The sequence below is a fragment of the Magnolia sinica genome, chromosome 6 (assembly GCF_029962835.1).
Source record: "Magnolia sinica isolate HGM2019 chromosome 6, MsV1, whole genome shotgun sequence".
NCBI classification, from domain to species: domain Eukaryota; kingdom Viridiplantae; phylum Streptophyta; class Magnoliopsida; order Magnoliales; family Magnoliaceae; genus Magnolia; species Magnolia sinica.
Window position 1 is genome coordinate 43,990,897 of NC_080578.1, and position 17,715 is coordinate 44,008,611.

Genomic DNA, 17,715 nt, shown 5'->3' on the forward strand with positions numbered 1-17,715 from the left:
ATGGGAATAACTCTATATTCAAAAAAGGAAAACACAACCATCATTCGGAATTGTCTCAGTCATGCGTAATAAATGAAGCGTCGCCATGTGGCCTAAAAAACATTAGCATTTATGAGGAGTCGCACGTCACTTTCACCTTTCAGTAAAGGTGAAGCGGCGTGGTGGGCAATGTTGTACCCTATTTCTGTTCATTCCTATGAGAGCTAACTAGAAAGGGACATGTGTATTTTTATGAGAGTTGTGAGGTGTGTTTGCTGTTGCTTTTTGCACTAGGTGAGCGGGCGTGCCAGAATTGAAATTGCAGCTTTAATTCAAACAGAACAATAATGACCCCACGTGCCAAGATAGGCAGACACCTGGTGTATGATCGAGATCTAAAGAAAATGGTCACCTATTCAACCACTCTCTCAGTGTGTAAAATTGGATCAGGCGATATTCAAAGGGTGGGGTTCGTCTTTAATGATGGGTTGCACCTTTGCCTTTCGTATGAAAGGACTTTTCAATACACATCAAAATGAAATGGGAAAAAGATTCTTACAGTCGGTCATGATGAACAATTGAAGAACACCTTTCTAATGGATAAATTGAGTCCAGCATGCTAGCATAAACTCAAATTACAGCTAAAGATAATCAACTACTCGGTTACCGCTACAAATTACACTATGGAATGTAAAACAATAGGCTTGGAAAGTAAAGATTATACTATGAAATATAACTTGCTCAACAAGGTAAATGATTACACTATGAAATGTAAATCGACAGGATAATTGAAATATATATTTGGTTTGTTTTAGTTGGTATGGGATGAATTTTCTTCTTTCTTTGCTCTGTTATTTGTATCTTTAATCCAGTCATTCTAGATCCTTCTTGTCACACCCCAAATCCGGGGACGGACAGCTTCCGTGATGCCCCGAATCAAGCACTCAATTTCCATACACCAAGTCCCAAGTTCGGCGCACCACAAGGAAGATTTTTAACTATTTTTTTTGTTGTATATACATATTCATGAGCATGAAGATCCATGATCAAAATACCAAGCAACACTCTCCATTATAAATCCTGATGATTACAAGTACAATGCTTTCCAAAAGGTACATGACGTCAACATTGCCAAATCGAAAAATAGATACAATGTATCGAAAAAGCTAAGTCTTCCAAGCTACTCCAGCCCTGAAAAAATTGAGAAATAGGAAGCTTAGGCAAAAAGCCTAGTGAGTACACACGTGTGTGCAGCGTGTCCTACATGCACGCAAGATAAATATGCTACAAGGAAATCATACACGTGAAAGGCGTATAGCACGTAAGGTGTGATGTCAACGTCAATGCAATGCATATGCATCATAGTGATACTCCGAGTCAATGCTACTAGCATCACCAAGTTATCTTTTCATTTCTCCCATACCACAGCCATAACCATATTACACGCATCCGTAATCACATCATCATCATCATATTGTCATACCATATCATAATTGTATATCTCAGGAAGCACTGTGGTCGATATCATGCACCAGACACTAGTAATCGTCCTTGCATACTCGCCATGTGGTGGACTTCCACCAACTGTATATCATGGGATACACCGTGGTCGATACCCATGCACCAAACACCAGTAATCGACCTCGCATACCCTCCCAGCGGTGGACTTCCACCCGGCATGCCAGTAGCGGACTTCATTCGCGTTTCTCCTCGCCGGCGAGTCAGACCGGTCCCTGTTTGCACCTCAGCCCTTAAGTAGGTTGGACCCACCTCTTCTCAACCCTACCTCGTCAATGGGAGTCAAATCCATGACCCATGTATCCACTCAGCCCGACGGTGAGATAACCCTAGCTAGCATAGGGGTTTAGGGACTTTCAACCCAAGGGGCACATCATCCCCTACTATTTCCACACTTCTGGTGTCCCGTTCGTTTTCAGGAATAACCCAAGTCATCATCATAGATGTACATTTCATCATCAAGATCCAAATCATGTTATACGGCACGACTGTGGTATTTCGATCATCATATATGTCATGATTATACATGAATTCAAGTAACCATGATAAGGCATACGTTCAAGTGCATGTGGTATGCATATAATGTCATGAGTTTAGGGTCTGCTTAACCTTTAAGGCAAAAATGACGTGTAATCATCATATGCCACCATCAGCTATGTCAATCCATGATCATGTGACTAAACTGAAGAGGACATGTCTTACACATGAACAAATGTATTGAAGTACACATACACATACCATCATTCCATAGTGCATGAGATGATCAATATCAACATGGTTAAGCAGATGAATTTAGTATGTTAGGGAGTGGAACTACATTAATCAAGTATTAAATCACATGCTTCTATTAACCACAATTACTGACATCACTAATATCATCCATAACTATCATAATGACGAGCATTAATTGTAATAAGAGCTACACCATATCTTTTGCAAGATAGATATTCCATTAGTGGCTTTGGCCAAACATTATTTTCTTCTATTAGAACCATATGGTTATACCCTAACTGGGCCTTATGATTAATGAGTGGTGATGACGCAAAGTACATGCATCAAGTGGTTATCAGATAAAAGGCATGACTATAACATATAGTAAATGAGCCACAGGATGAATGGTGCTGGCAAAACTCATATAATGTAGTGAACATCATCTTCAAGTGGGTTGTTAGTAGGTTGGATTTGTAAATAATTATCATATTAGTTCTACAATAGTTTGGAAGGCATAAGTAAGCCTTATAAGATACAATGATCTCTAAGTTGAACGACTTGGTATATAATATACACATAAGGGTTAGTCACGGTTGAATGACGTGGGTTTGTCTCATACAAGGTAGTGGGTCCTACTTCCAAGTAGTACTGCAAGCAGATGGGTCCACATGTAAACATTACGGTGGGTCCCAACAAACAGATATTATAGGTATCTCACATAAATTAAGGTAGTAAAAGAAAGAACAGTTCAAATGCACAAGGCACCCGTCAACGGGCTCTATCATCAAACTGTTTGGTTGGCAAAACAATTGAACAGTGTGGATAAAATACGTACATTGAGTGGGTTCACAAGTGTTTGAAAGTTATACGTTCAATTAACACTATTTCATATCGTCTGACTTATTTAGGATTTGAATCAGGGTCATTTTGGAATCATGTTCTAGGATTAGCTAGCCTAATGAATAAATCGTGAAATATGCAATACTTATATCAAGGTAGGGTCCATATTCAATCTGACACACATCCTAAATTCACATAACCAAGAGGTTACACCATCAGCATAGTTCACAAGTTTGAGTAATCACACAATTCTCATATGCCACATGGTCATATGGCCGCTCCATTATCAGAAGTCCATATGGTTAAGTGGCCACACAAATGTCATTCTACTAGTCATAATAAGGGACTTAAGGTTGGATAGTTATGTATTTTCATTACATCATAGCTTACATAATAGGACAATCGCTTTACTAAACTTTTACATGGTCTGGCAGTAAGTACCACAATTTCACATAGTTTAGTATAAATATGATTACTATCATGATCTAGTGTCCATAATTCAAAATATCTAAACATAATCGAGCAATCATAATCCTATACACGAATATAAGGCTATACCAATTATAATAAGTCTTATACTACAACCACTTCATACGTTACATAGTTAATGACTTATATTCGGTGTCGCATGGTTAAGAATCAGGAGCCACATTTCATCATACCATTTACAGTTTAGGGATCACATCACATAGAATCCAGGACATTGATAGCATTAGCTTGGGTAACGTAACTATACATCACATTCTGTTTAGTATACAACTTGGTCATATGTGATTCAAGTGGCAGTATCTATATTGATAAGTACAAACCTACATTATTGAATAGTCATCAATGCCACTTGATTTCATATGGTTAGGTGGCCTTGTACACATTTCACATTCATACAGTTAGATGACTACATATACTACATAAACTCCACCATTGCCTATGATTAGGTGGCTATATATACAAATACTCACATGATTAATGGGCCAAATAAGTATATCACACCCTCACACCACTAGAGTCTACTTATTTGTTATAATTAAATATGTTTAAGGGTTTAGACACAAATCACATGATCCTATTACTTGGGACCGCACTCTAACCAAAGTGCATAGTGATCAAGGGTTGTCCACAATCAGCCCATTTAAGGGATTAATCATCATTACTTCGAAAATTACAACACCAGTTCATCATATATTCAACACATGGAGATTACATACTCTTGTCGAAGAGGCCCAATGGTTGGCCCAAACAAGGCTACCACTGATGGGTCCACATGGCATTCACTTAAAATGGGCCTTAACATTCTTGGGCTCACACATCAATGAAATTCACAATGGGTCCTATGCAGTAGAGTCCATGGGAATTTCTCATGAGGTTAAGTTATGTGTGACCCACTTAAGACTTAGGTCTGCTTTGATTTTAGTCCAACTCCTAAAATAATATAAGGAAGTGGATGATCCACATGAATTAAATAGATACACCATGGTGGCCTTAGGTTGGATTTAATGATTAGGCATTAATTCTCTCAATCTTGTATTGTATAGTCCATTTCAGGTTAGATTGATTGTTTGGGACAATGGCCTAAAGGGAACTCGGTATATGGGCTGGACAGGTTGAATATCTAATACATCGCCAGGATGGCCCATAACAAATTTTTAATGATGAGAGTTCAATTTATATTATTTCATAATGTACGGCTATCTAATCATTGGATGGGCCTGAGTCTTGGCAACATACCATCAAAAGGATTGATAAAATAGATAAACGATGAGGATCTTCAGTATATAACATGTCATAGCCATGGTGGATTAAATGGCATAACACTTACATCAAAGTGGGCCATATACCACACATGAGTTGAGAGGGTTACCCTCCATTAAATATTCATAATCATTTGTTGGGCCCACAGAGATGTGGTCCATGAATCCAGCTCATCTATTATGTGTGTCCCACTTGGTTAAGGGGTCAAACCAAGTTTCAGATGCATCAAAATTTTAGGTAGACCCCACAAGTGCTTTTATATACTTGAGCTCCGAATTGTATGAACGATTCAAGGAGATCAAAGTTACATGGGTCCCAAAGTGATGTATTTATTACATATACAGAGTTCATCTATTCTTATTTTTATTTATTTATTTATTTTAGAGATCATTTTATGGCATTATCCAGAAATGAATCATATCCAAAGATTATCTGGACCTCACCACAAACAGCAGTGGAGATAATGATTTCACCGTTAAACAATTTACAGGGCCCAACTTAATGTTTATTTTCCATCCAATCTATTCATGAGGTCACAAAGACCTGAATTAAGGAGAAAAACAAATTTCATATTGGTCCAAAACTTCTGACCCAAAAGGTTCCAATGGTAGACGTTCAATCCCTGCTACTTTTGTAGTTTGGCCCACTTGATAGTTAGATCTATCTTATTTTTTTATTTTTTTATTTTTTTCTCAAGCCTTAAGACAAACTCGCCAAATGAATGGACGGTTTGGATACAACACATACCTCATGATCAGATTCTTATTTTTTTTGTATTTCATTTTTATTTATTTGTTTATTTATTTTTAATGGTGTGGGCCACCTGAGTTCTGTGTACGGCTGATTTTTGGGGATGACCTATTTTTAAAGGGGACCCATCAAATGCACGGTACAGATGCTGACATGCATCATGGTGGGGCATGTGGTGGGGCCCACTTCCTCCAGCGTCCAGCAACAACATCACTTGTTGTTTAAAAATTATTATTTTTTTGTTTTTCTAAGGTTTTTCATAGGTGGGGCGCACATCAATATAATCAAGTCCGTCTGTTGCATTCTCTGACTCGTGACACATCCAACGAGTCTAATATGTAGCACATTTTGACGCATAGAAACCTCATAGCGGCCCCTAATAATTCAACACTATCAAAATAGTATTTTTAATAGTGTGGCCTACCAAAGATTTGGATTAACTTCATTTTTCCTCTCAACGCCTAAAATGATCTGAAACACATGATGGATGGTGTGGATCAGATACATACATCAAGGGGGTGGACTTGTGGGCCCACAACCCCTCCTTTCCAATTCAAGCAGCAGGGATGCTACTTGCTGCAGCATCCCTTGGATGCTGGCAGTAGCGTCTCTCCCTTAATTTTTTTTAATTTTTTTAAATTTGTTGGATATGTGCATGTGTGTGCATTGGTGTACATATGTGAGTTTGGCCACCCCAATGGGCTAATACTTGGATGATTTGGATGTCATACAAACATTTTTGTGGGGCCCACTATCAATGGGTCCCACATGAACTTTATAATAAATTGATTTATATGTTTTCTCTTATTCATCCACTCCATTAATAGCATCATCATCATTATTATAATTTTCTTCATCATCAATCATACTATCTTCATCATCTACACCATTCCTAACATTTGAGTATCATATTCACCATCCATAAACATAATGAAAACAAAAATAAAAATAAGTGGGGAGGGTGTACTCACCTTAATGGACTAGATGGATAGAAGGGATAGGATTGATGAAGTTGATGGCCCACCAAGATCACTCCTCTCTCTCTCTCTCATATGTAAAAAAATGGTAAAATGCTAGGGATGGAGGGGTATTTGTAGAGAAATTCATAAAAATTTGGTTAAGTTAGGCTAACTGATTAATATTAACTTAGACTAGGATTATGAAAATTAATTTATAATTTGTAATTAATGGTGGATTAAAGGAGCATGGGATGACATGGTGTGATGATGTCATGCTTAAGGTGTGGCATGGAAAAGAGTTGACTTGAGGTGTACATGAGAGGGGGAGAGGTATGGGTGTGTGACATCACACACATGGATAGAGATTCTCTCACCCATGTGTGGCATGTATATGTGTGCATGACATGTGTGGTGCACATGTGTGGAATGGAGTACATGGCGCCTTGCGCACATGATACACTAGTGATTCTTCACGGCGTATCTCACTAACGGAGTATCGTACAGGCGCACAGGTGGTATTTCCACGATCGCGGCGACGAGGCGGTTAATATGAGATAGGTTTCGAGATTTTGGGGTTCTGGTCAGTTGGGTATGTACTATGAACGGCCAATCCAGGTCTAGATAAGGGTGTCGATCAATGGTACGGAATGGATGGGGTCTTACACTTCTCACATTCCAACAGTTACCATAATTTTTCTCCATTACTGTTCTCTAGATGCTTCATACGTTCTTTACTTTGCTTCTCTATCGGCCGCTCAAGCAGCACACAACACCACCTGATACGTCCTGGCTACACTTATTGAGAAATCTCCTCTGTACATATCTGTTGATCTCTGAATGCACCATGTGTATCCATATAGACCACACATAACTCCCCCTGATTGGTCGTGGCAGGGTATGGTGATAATAGGGATGAACATTTTCCCCTGCATCGATGTACCTTTAGAAGAAAGGTGACAACGATGTATGACCCCTCATTAATAGCTCATTAATTGCGTACACGCGTCGCCAGGAGACCAACCGCGTTTAGCCGATTCGTTACAATACGTCAGCAATGGTCGTGTTTTATTAAGGCGGAGGAACCCAGCATTGGCACGTGTACCCATATCGATTTTAACAAAATAGTAATGATACCCTAATAAATGCTGCTTTGACTGATATAAACGTTGTTTCAAATTTCATTCTCATGCTCTCATCTTCCTCTGAAAGTTCCTCTTTTCTGAAAATCCCATTCCCTTCCTACGATCTTCAGCGATGGCTGCCTCTTCTTCGTTTGCTCCTTCCTTCAATTAAACTGATCTGATGGCTATGATGGACGCTCTTATTGACAAGTGGGTCAAGAAAACAGTTCATCAGCCGAGGGTATCCTATAATTCATAAGAATTTTAATGAATTTTCTGACCAACAAAATGTTTAACACCTCTTCTAGTCTGGTAATATCAAATGTGTAAACCTTCTGAGCCTTTTGCAAGCCCAAGCGGTCGACTCCGCCTTGACCAATGCAAAACAGACTAATGGCTTCTTAGCCATTTCTTCAGTAATTACAATCTCGTAATTGGGGTCATCGTAATACATCCTTAAAGACAAGTTCTTTTGCCTAGCTCCTTCTTGCAGGAATTCTTCATAACGAGAGACCTTTTTAGTTAGGTCATACAAATTAACAAATTCTATACCTATGAATTTCTTACGAAGCTTATATTCAAGTCCATCTTGTGCTAATTACACAAACTTAGCTTCTGTCATGACTACTTTACAACGACTCTTCGCCCACTTGAATTGCATAAGATAACTCTTTAGGGCCTGTTTAATTTTCCAAATTGCATGCAAATGCATTGAGAATTATTAATTATCACTCTTCCACTTGTTTGAAAATGCACTTGCATTTCTGTTTTGAAAATCGAGTAAAAAAGAATGGTTTAAATTTCTGGACCCCACTATATATATATATATATATATATATATATATATATATATATATATATATATATATATATATATATATATATATATATATCTCGTGTCCGACCAGTTTTTAGTGTAACGTTTTGAAGCATGAGCCAAGAAATGAGCCTGATCCAACACTTAAGTGGCCCACACTAAAGGAAACAATGGCACCGATACGTTTTTAACGGTAGATGTTCGATTTCCTAAATCTTGTGGTGTGGTCCACTTGAGCTTTGTATCAGCCTTCAAGTCCTAAATTTAGCTGGCATAATAGATGGACAGTATGGATAAGACAGACATCACAGTGGGCCCACATATATTTGGCAGTGTCCTCAATTTTAAAGCTCAAAAAAGTAAGTGCCAAATCAGGCATCGATAACAATGTCATAATTACCTAGTGGAATAATTATTACCCATTTGCAGTGTATTTACCATAGGTTTGGAAAATCAAACACGCCCTTAACGATTCCCCAGGCAACTATCAGAACCGTGTTAGATTGTCTATGGTAATCTCTTTGTTCTTAGAAAAGAACTGAGTGTGGAATTTCTCTCCCATCTCCTACCAATTATATATCGAGTCTAGTAGTAAATTTGAGTACCAAGTGAATGTTGTAACGGCAATGAATGGCCGAAGAGGATTTTGGGGTAATATAGTTGTTTCTAATGAGCGATGCCATGTCATGCACAAAGCAAAGGTGGCCGAATAGAACGTGGTCGAGTTGATAAGGAAGCTTGGAACGATTATCAAATAAATGACAAGCTTAGAAGGAGGGCTCTAGAATGTCAGTAATACTGAAACGGTTATAACAACAGTCAGAACGTGAGAAGCATTCAGATAGTTAGTTTAAGACTCTAAATATCCAAGAAATTTAACAGAAGAAGGCGTCTCATACCAACTAAATTAAATCAAATCTATCTTTCAATTACTCCGTGCTCCTGAGCATTATTTGTCATTTACATTCCTTGGTATAACTTGTGGAAGTAATCAAGTAGTTGTTAACCTTAACTGTAATTCGATTCTATACTCATATACATGGATTCAGTTCGAATATCAAGCAAATTCTCTATTTAGAGCAGTGTTCTACGGTCGTTTTCTATATATGATTGTAAGATTTTTATTTTTTTTATTTTTTTTGTTTTATTTATATTTTTAAAAATAACAACCATCTCTCGTGAAAAGGCGAAGGTGTAACCCATTTTTAGAAGACAAACCCATTCTTTGATAATCGCCTGCCATTTTAAGCAACGCTGTGCAAGCAGTTGAATAGGTAACCAATTTTATTTTATCTCAGTCACATAAGGTCAATTTCCGACGCATTTGTGCTTGGGATATTATTTGTTTGGTTTGAATTGAGCCACGTATTCAATTTCGGCTTGCCGGTGCAAATCAAATGACCGAAATTGAAACCGAAAAGAGTGACAACAATTAGATCTGCTTCATTTTTGCGGTAATTCCCTAAAATGATATGAAAAAAAAGATGAACGGCGTGGATACATAATACATACATCAATGTGGCCCCACGGTAACCCCACGGCAGTACCGCACCGTCTTGGGTGAGGCCGGGGTCTTACCTAATCCGTTCTCGTCCGGTGCAGCAGCTATTAAACGACACGACGAGCACGAGACCCAAAACATGGTATAGCCGACTCCATACGGTACAGGTGACATGACAGTGTTCAAATCTCGTCCGTCCAAACGCATGTCCTAGCATGGATGGTTTATTTTGTCAAAAACCACACCTATTGGATAATCCTGACCATCTGAGTTGGCCATTAACGGGAGAGTGGAAAACATAAACGGTTAACGGCCAAATACGCTGTGCGATAAACTGCAGAAAACGTCTCATTGGTTTTATTTTTAAAACCTAACCAATAGTAATGGTACTACTATATGTGTGGATGCGATCGATACATCAATCTGCCACGTGTCTTTTGGAGAGATAGCCCTACCATATTCCGGTTCTTCCAGCTGTACTGTATCATCTCCCACATCCATCTCGTTGGTCCAGTTACAAAAACTAGTTTAGGCGGAGAGGGAGAAAAAGGGTATTTTCAAAGAAAGAAAGAAAAAATATTTAAAAAAAAACTACTACCTAGCATAGGTAACTCCTGCTAGATATATTAACGACCGTTCGGTAGCATGCAAACAAAAGGGGTGGGTGGCTCGTGTGGGTCCTACCGTGATGTCTGTGTGGAATCCACTCGGACCACCACCAAAATCAGTCTCCATCTATAATAGAGTAAAGCACGGGATTGGAAATAGTGTACAAGGCAAGCCTAACCCTCTAAACTGTTTCTTGTAGTGCGCCCTTAATGAAATGAATAAGGATGAGCGTTTATTTTTTAGCATAAAGTTTAAATATTAACGTGGGATCTAATAGTTAAAATAGATTTTATATAATCATCATGATGAGTCTTATAAAAATCAAGTGTCAGCTTAAAAATTTTCAATGGTGACTATCATGAGAGTACACATCTAATTGCACATACTGAAAAGTCGTCCTTGAAGTTTGATGGGGCACTAATACTGGGGATTAGGTGGGGAGTAATAGCTTAGTTGGTGATACTTTGACTTTGGAGTTTAATGTAATGTATGTGCTGTATATCCATTCCATACATCCTTTTTGCCCGCTTTTTTTTTATCACAGGGTTTTTTTTTTTAAAAAAAAAAAACGCAGGTTCAAATCTTACATGGATCACATGGAGGGATTGAATTCACGTAATTAAAAATATTTTGGAAGCCATAAAAGTCTTGGATCAAGTTGCTACTATTTGTTTTTTACTCGTATCCATGTCTATGTGAACTCATTGGTGAGTTGAATGGCAATTAAACATTACCATAAGTCTTAGAAAGTTTTTAATGGTGGGTACGTATTTAACCAGTATTTTTTTTCCAATGATGTGGTCCACTTGGGATTTGGATCGATCTCATTTTTGAGCTGACCTAAATGAGCTAAAATAAAAAATAAAAATGATGTCACGGATATACAACACCTGTACCAAAGTGGGGACCTTGTAGCGCCCATGGCGGGGGCCTCACCCACTGAGCAGTTACCCACTTACCTAATCCATCCCTCTGAAATCCACCCTGACCTTCATCCCACGATTACGTAAATTAACCTACAACTAGAGAGATATATCCATCATTAATTTTTACAGGGCCGATGGTGATGATTATATGAAATCCACTCCACTCATTAAATAGCCCATGAAAATTAGTTAACAGGTTCGAAAATCGGGCTCATTCATGGTTTAGGTAGAACACACCAAGAAAAATAATTTGCAGGGGCAGCAATGTCTTGCACGTTGTTTCCAATTGTATAATTCATTTGAATCACCGTTGGAGACCCAGGCTTAAGAGAGGGTTAGTCACTGACGGACGCTGATTTCCTGCTAAAGCCTTCCCCAGTTCCCGCGCATGGATGCTGGGTGGGGTCCACCGCAATGTTTTTGAGATATCCACCCCCTCCATCCATCTGTTTTATGAGTTCATTTTAGGACGTGCAATCAAAACTGAGGTGTATCCAACACTCACGTGGGACATAAAGGGGAAACAGTGGGCATTCAGTGAGCACCGTTGAAGCATTCTTATGGCCATAAAAGTTTTGTGTCAGGCTATAATTTTAGTATTTTCACTTAATCCCATTGGGAATGACCTTTTAAACGGTTTGGATAGCATAGAAACATCAACGTGGAACCTAAAAAGGTTTCAACGGTGGAAATTTCTTTCCCCAATTTTCCCTCTCGTGTGACACACCTGAGTGTTGTATCCACCTCATTTTTATTTTACTTTCTAAAATGAGATCACAAAATGGATGGACGGAATGGATTTGTCATGTACATTGCAGTGGCCCCACCAAGCATACTTGGCAGGAACTTCCTAAAGGCTTTTAGCATGAAATCCGCGTCCGTCCGTCACTAGCAGGTGGATTTCACATAAACGTATATATAGTACTGGGGCTGCCTAAGCCAACTACTCCTTGCATGCTTGAGCGATGGACCTCATTTAATAAATCTAATGAAGGTACTTAATAATAATAATAATAATTACTTTGATTAATGACGAAACTCATTGGAACCTTCTTTAAAAAGGTTCTAAGGTAAGGGGTTTTGTATTTAATAAAATAAAGGGAAATTGATGGTACTGACCTCGATGTATGGTCAAATTCCTTAAAAAGATTCAACCATCCAAATATTTTGATGGTGGCCTTCTGGCAAGCTTCGAAAATTATTTAGATCAAAATGCCCTTTGTCTTTAAAAAGATTCAACCATCCAAATATTTTGATGGTGGCCTTCTGGCAAGCTTCAGAAAATTATTTAGATCAAAATGCCCTTTGTCCTCGATTCTTGTACGGTTTTTCAGTGAATAAGAAGTTACTTCGTATTTAATGACATGTACAGAACCCTTTTTTGAGCCTGGGCAAGGCCCAACTCATGGGGCCCACACTGATGTATGTGTATAATCCATGCCGTCCGTCCTTCTTGCCATGTCATTTTAGGGCTAGGGCCTAAATATCAGCCTGATACAGTGCTTGTGTGGGTCAGAAAATAGAAAATAATGGTAACTGTTGAAACTTTCTAGGCTCACTGTGATGTTTGTTAGAAGTGTACACTACCCATGTCAGGACTTTTTGGGCCCACGGCGAGCTGGCTGACAAGGTAGATGGATTAGATCACCCCATTTTGGGCCTTAAGCTGTGGTGCCAATGGTTTGGTAGAAGAGGAAGTGAACATGTGGATATCACGATCCATGTAACATGACAACCACGACCTATATAACATGACAACTACGACCCATGAAAACAACGACTCATATGAGCCCATATTGATGTATGTGTATAATCTATGCCACCCATCATTTTTGTAGTGTCATTTTAGGGGTAGGGCCCAAATATCAGCCTAATCTGATGCTCGTGTAGACCAGAAAATACAAAATAATGGTGATTGTAGAAACTTTTCAGGCTCATTATGATGATTCTTAGAAGTGGATACTACCCAAGTCAGGACTTTTTGGGCCCACGGCAAGCTATCTAACAAGGTGGATGGATCGAATCACCCCATTGTTGGGCCTTAAGCTATGGTACCAATGGTTTGGTATAAAAGGAAGTGAACATGTGGAAACCACGATCCATGCAACATGACAACCACGACTTCTATAATACGACGACTACGACCCATGCAAACCACGACCCATATGGGCCCACATTGATATATGTGTATAATCCATGCCGCCCATCCTTTTTATTGTGTCATTTTAGATGTAGGGCCCAAATATCAACCTGATCCAATGCTCGTGTGGGCTAGAAAATAGAAAATAATGTTGACTGTTGAAACTTTTTAGGCTCACTGTGGTGTTTGTTAGAAGTGGACACTACCCAAGTAAGGACTTTTTGGGCTCGCGGTAAGCTGGCCGACAAGGTGGATGGATTGGATCACCCCATTGTGGGCCTTAAGATATGGTACCAATGGTTTGGTAGAAAAGGAAGTGAATACGATGCAAACCACGAACCATGCAACATGACAACTACAACCTATATAACATGGCAACTACGACCCATGCAAACCACGACCCAAATGGGCCCACATTGATGTATGTGAATAATCCATGCCGCCCATCCTTTTTGTTGTGTCATTTTAGGGGTAGGGTTAAATATCAGCATGATCCAGCACTCGTGCGAGCCAGAATATAAAAAATAATGTTGACTGTCGAAACTTTCTAGGCTCACTTTGATGTTTGTTAGAAGTGTACACTACCCAAGTCAGGACATTTTGGGCCCACGGAAGCTATCCGATAAGGTGGATGGATCGGATCACCCCATCGTGGGCCTTAAGCTACGGTACTAATGGTTTCGTAGAAAATGAAGTGAACACGTTGCAAACCACGATCCATGTAACATGATAACCATGACCCATATAACATGACAACTACAACCCATGCAAACCACGACCCAAATGGGCCCACATTGATGTATCTGTATAATTTATGCCACCTACATTGATGTGTATGTATAATCCATGGGCCGACTGTAATGTTTGTTAGAAGTGGACATTACCCAAGTCAAGACTTTTTGGCCCCACGGCGAGCTAACTGACAAGGTGAACAGAACAGATCACCACATGGTGGGCCTCGACTCCTATTATTTAAAAATAAACAAGTGGATGACAACCCATTCGAAGGGTCGTGGTTCACATGCACTATAGATCGTTGTTGTCAACCACAACCCTTTGTGGATGAAAAACACGATCTATTGTGCATGTGAACCACAACCCTTCAAATGGATCATGGTTGTCATGTAGCAAGGGTCGAGGTTGTCATGTTATATGGGTCGTGGTTGTTATCTGGGTCGTGGTTGTCATGTTATATAAGTCGTGGTTGTCATGTTATGTGGATCGTGGTTGTCATGGGTTGTGGTTATCATGTTATATGAGTCGTGGTTGTCATGTTATATGGGTCGTGGTTGATATAGGTTGTGGTTGTAATGTTGTATGGGTCGTGATTGTCATATTATATGGATAGTAGTTATCATGTTATATGGGTCAAGGTTGTTATGTGACGTGTGCAGTTTGTGGTTATAACATACTAAGGGTCAATGTTGTTATGTTATAAGGATCATGGGTCTTGTTGTGATTTATGTGTTAAATCCAATCCATCCATAGGATTTAAAATTTTATTTAACGTCATGGGCCAAAAAATGAGTTACATCCAAAATATTTATGTCTCAAGAGGCTTTTAATGGTAGGCTTTCAATTTCACTGCTTTCTATGGTGTGGTCCACATGAGCCTTTGATATGCCGCATTTTTGGGCTCGTCCCTTAAAATGATCTTTCAAAATGAATGGACGACATAGATAAAATATATACATTATAGTGGGCTTAATAAAACCATTCATCTCTACATATATAAGGCCACGTAAGTCGAGTAATCCGACTTACTAAAATAACCTTCCTGAGGTCTCGGAAGTTCGGACTCCTCCGGCTAATGTGACTTACTAAAATGAGATCAAAATTACACGAGTCCCACAATTATGTATTTATTATATCTAAACCGTTCATCAATTTTTAGAAATTATTTTAGAGCATTAGCCAAAAAATGAATCATATCCAAAGCTTAAATGGACCACACTAAAAATAGCAGCAGGATAATGATTTTCACTGTTAAAAAATTTATAAGGCCCACCATAACGTTTGGATATAACACATCCCTCATGATGGGACCCACAAAACTTGTTGACGTCATTACAACAACTATATAACTATGTGGTACACTAGCCAATCGGCTTTCATGTCCCGGATACGGAAGCTGATTAGAAAGGATGCGGATTAGCTACTGACAGGTTGAGTAGCGAGACTGGCTACTGAAGTGACATCACCAAGTTCTGTGGGCCCCACCATGATGTATGTTTTGTATCCACATTGTCCATCCATTTTTAGAGATCATATTAGGGAATTAGCCAAAGAATGACTCAGATCCAAATCTCGAGTGGACCCCACCACAGAAAACGATGGGGAGAGTAACTCCCACCATTAAAAACTTCTAAGGGCCACAAAATTTTTTGATCAAGCTGATATTTTTGTTTTCCCTTATTTCGTATTTGAGTTAACACATGAATAGGTTGGATCTCAAATAAACATCATGTGAACCTTAGGAAGGTTTCAATGGTGGATGTTAATCTCCCCACTGTTTTCTGTGGTGTGATCCACTCCAGCATTGGATATGCTTGATTCTTTGGATAATACCCTAAATTGCTCTCTCCGAATGGATGGACGGTGTGGATACAACACATACATCATTGTGGGTCCCAAAGAACATGGTGATGTCACTTCAGTAGCAAGTCTCCTTGCTCAACCTATCAGTAGTTAATCCGCGCCCGATTAGATAGGAAACAGATTGGCTACTCCCCCTGCCACTAGCTGGTGCTTTGTGGGCCTCACCATGACGTATGTGTTTCATCCATGCCATCCATCCATTTTTATAAATCATTTTATGGTATTACACAAAAAATGAGATATATCCCAATCTTAAGTGGACCACATTAAAGGAAATGGTGTTTAATGAACATCGACCATTAAAAACTTTTAGGGGGCCATAAAAGTTTTGGATCATGCTGATATTTGTGTTTTCCCTTCATTTAGGTCTTTATGACCTAATCAACAGATTGGATGTCAAATAAACAGTATAGTGGGCCTATGAGGATTTTAATAGTTGATATCCAATCAATATTGTTTTCCTGTGGTGTGGTCAACCCAAGATTTATATCCCTTTCATTTTTGGTATAAAGCCCTAAAAGGATCTGTAAAAATGTATGAATGAAATGGATGACATGGTGTGGCCCACATAGCACTGACCACCAGCCACGGGGCTGGTGGCAAAGGGAGTAGCCAATCTATTCTCGATTAGATACGAACAGGTCGAATAGCGAGTCTGGATACTCAACTTGTTAGTAGCAATCCGCGCAGGTTGAGTAGCGAGTCTGGATACTCAATCTATCAGCAGTAATCCGCACCCGTTTTTCTTTCCCTCGCGCAAGCTTTTTCCCAACATAAGTTGCGCTCGAGAGAGGAAATCGGATTGAGTACTCAGTTGGGCCCACCTTGAATGTATGTGGTCTATCCATGCCGTCTATCCATTTGTCCATCTAATTTAAGGGGTTGAGCCCAAACTTGAAGCATATCCAAAGATTAATTAGATTATACCACGGCCAAAATCTGTAACCTTTGATCTATTTACACTGCAAAAAAATGGATTGTGGTTGTCATGGGTCGTAGTTGTCATGTTATATTGGTCATGATTGTCATGTTATATGGGTCCTAGTTATCATGGGTCGTGGTTGTCATGTTATATAGGTCGTGGTTGTAATGTAGTAAGGGTCGTAGTTGTCATGGGTCGTGATTGTCATGTTATATGAGTTGTGGTTGTCATGGGTCGTGGTTATCATGTTATATGAGTCGTGGTTCTCATGTGATATGAGTCACGGTTGTTATATATTCACTTCCTTTACTACCAAATGAAAGGATAGCCATTGGTACCATAGCCTAAGGCCCATAATAGGGTGATCCAATCCATCCACCCTGTCAACAAACTCACCGTGAGCCCAAAAAGTCTTGACTTGGGCAATGTCCACTTCTAACAAACATTATAGTGAGCCTGAAAAGTTTTAGGAGTATGTGCCACTGTAACCATTATTTTCTATTATGTGACCCACACAAGCACTGGATCAGGTTGATATTTGGGCCCTAGCCCTAAAATGACACATCAAAAAGGAT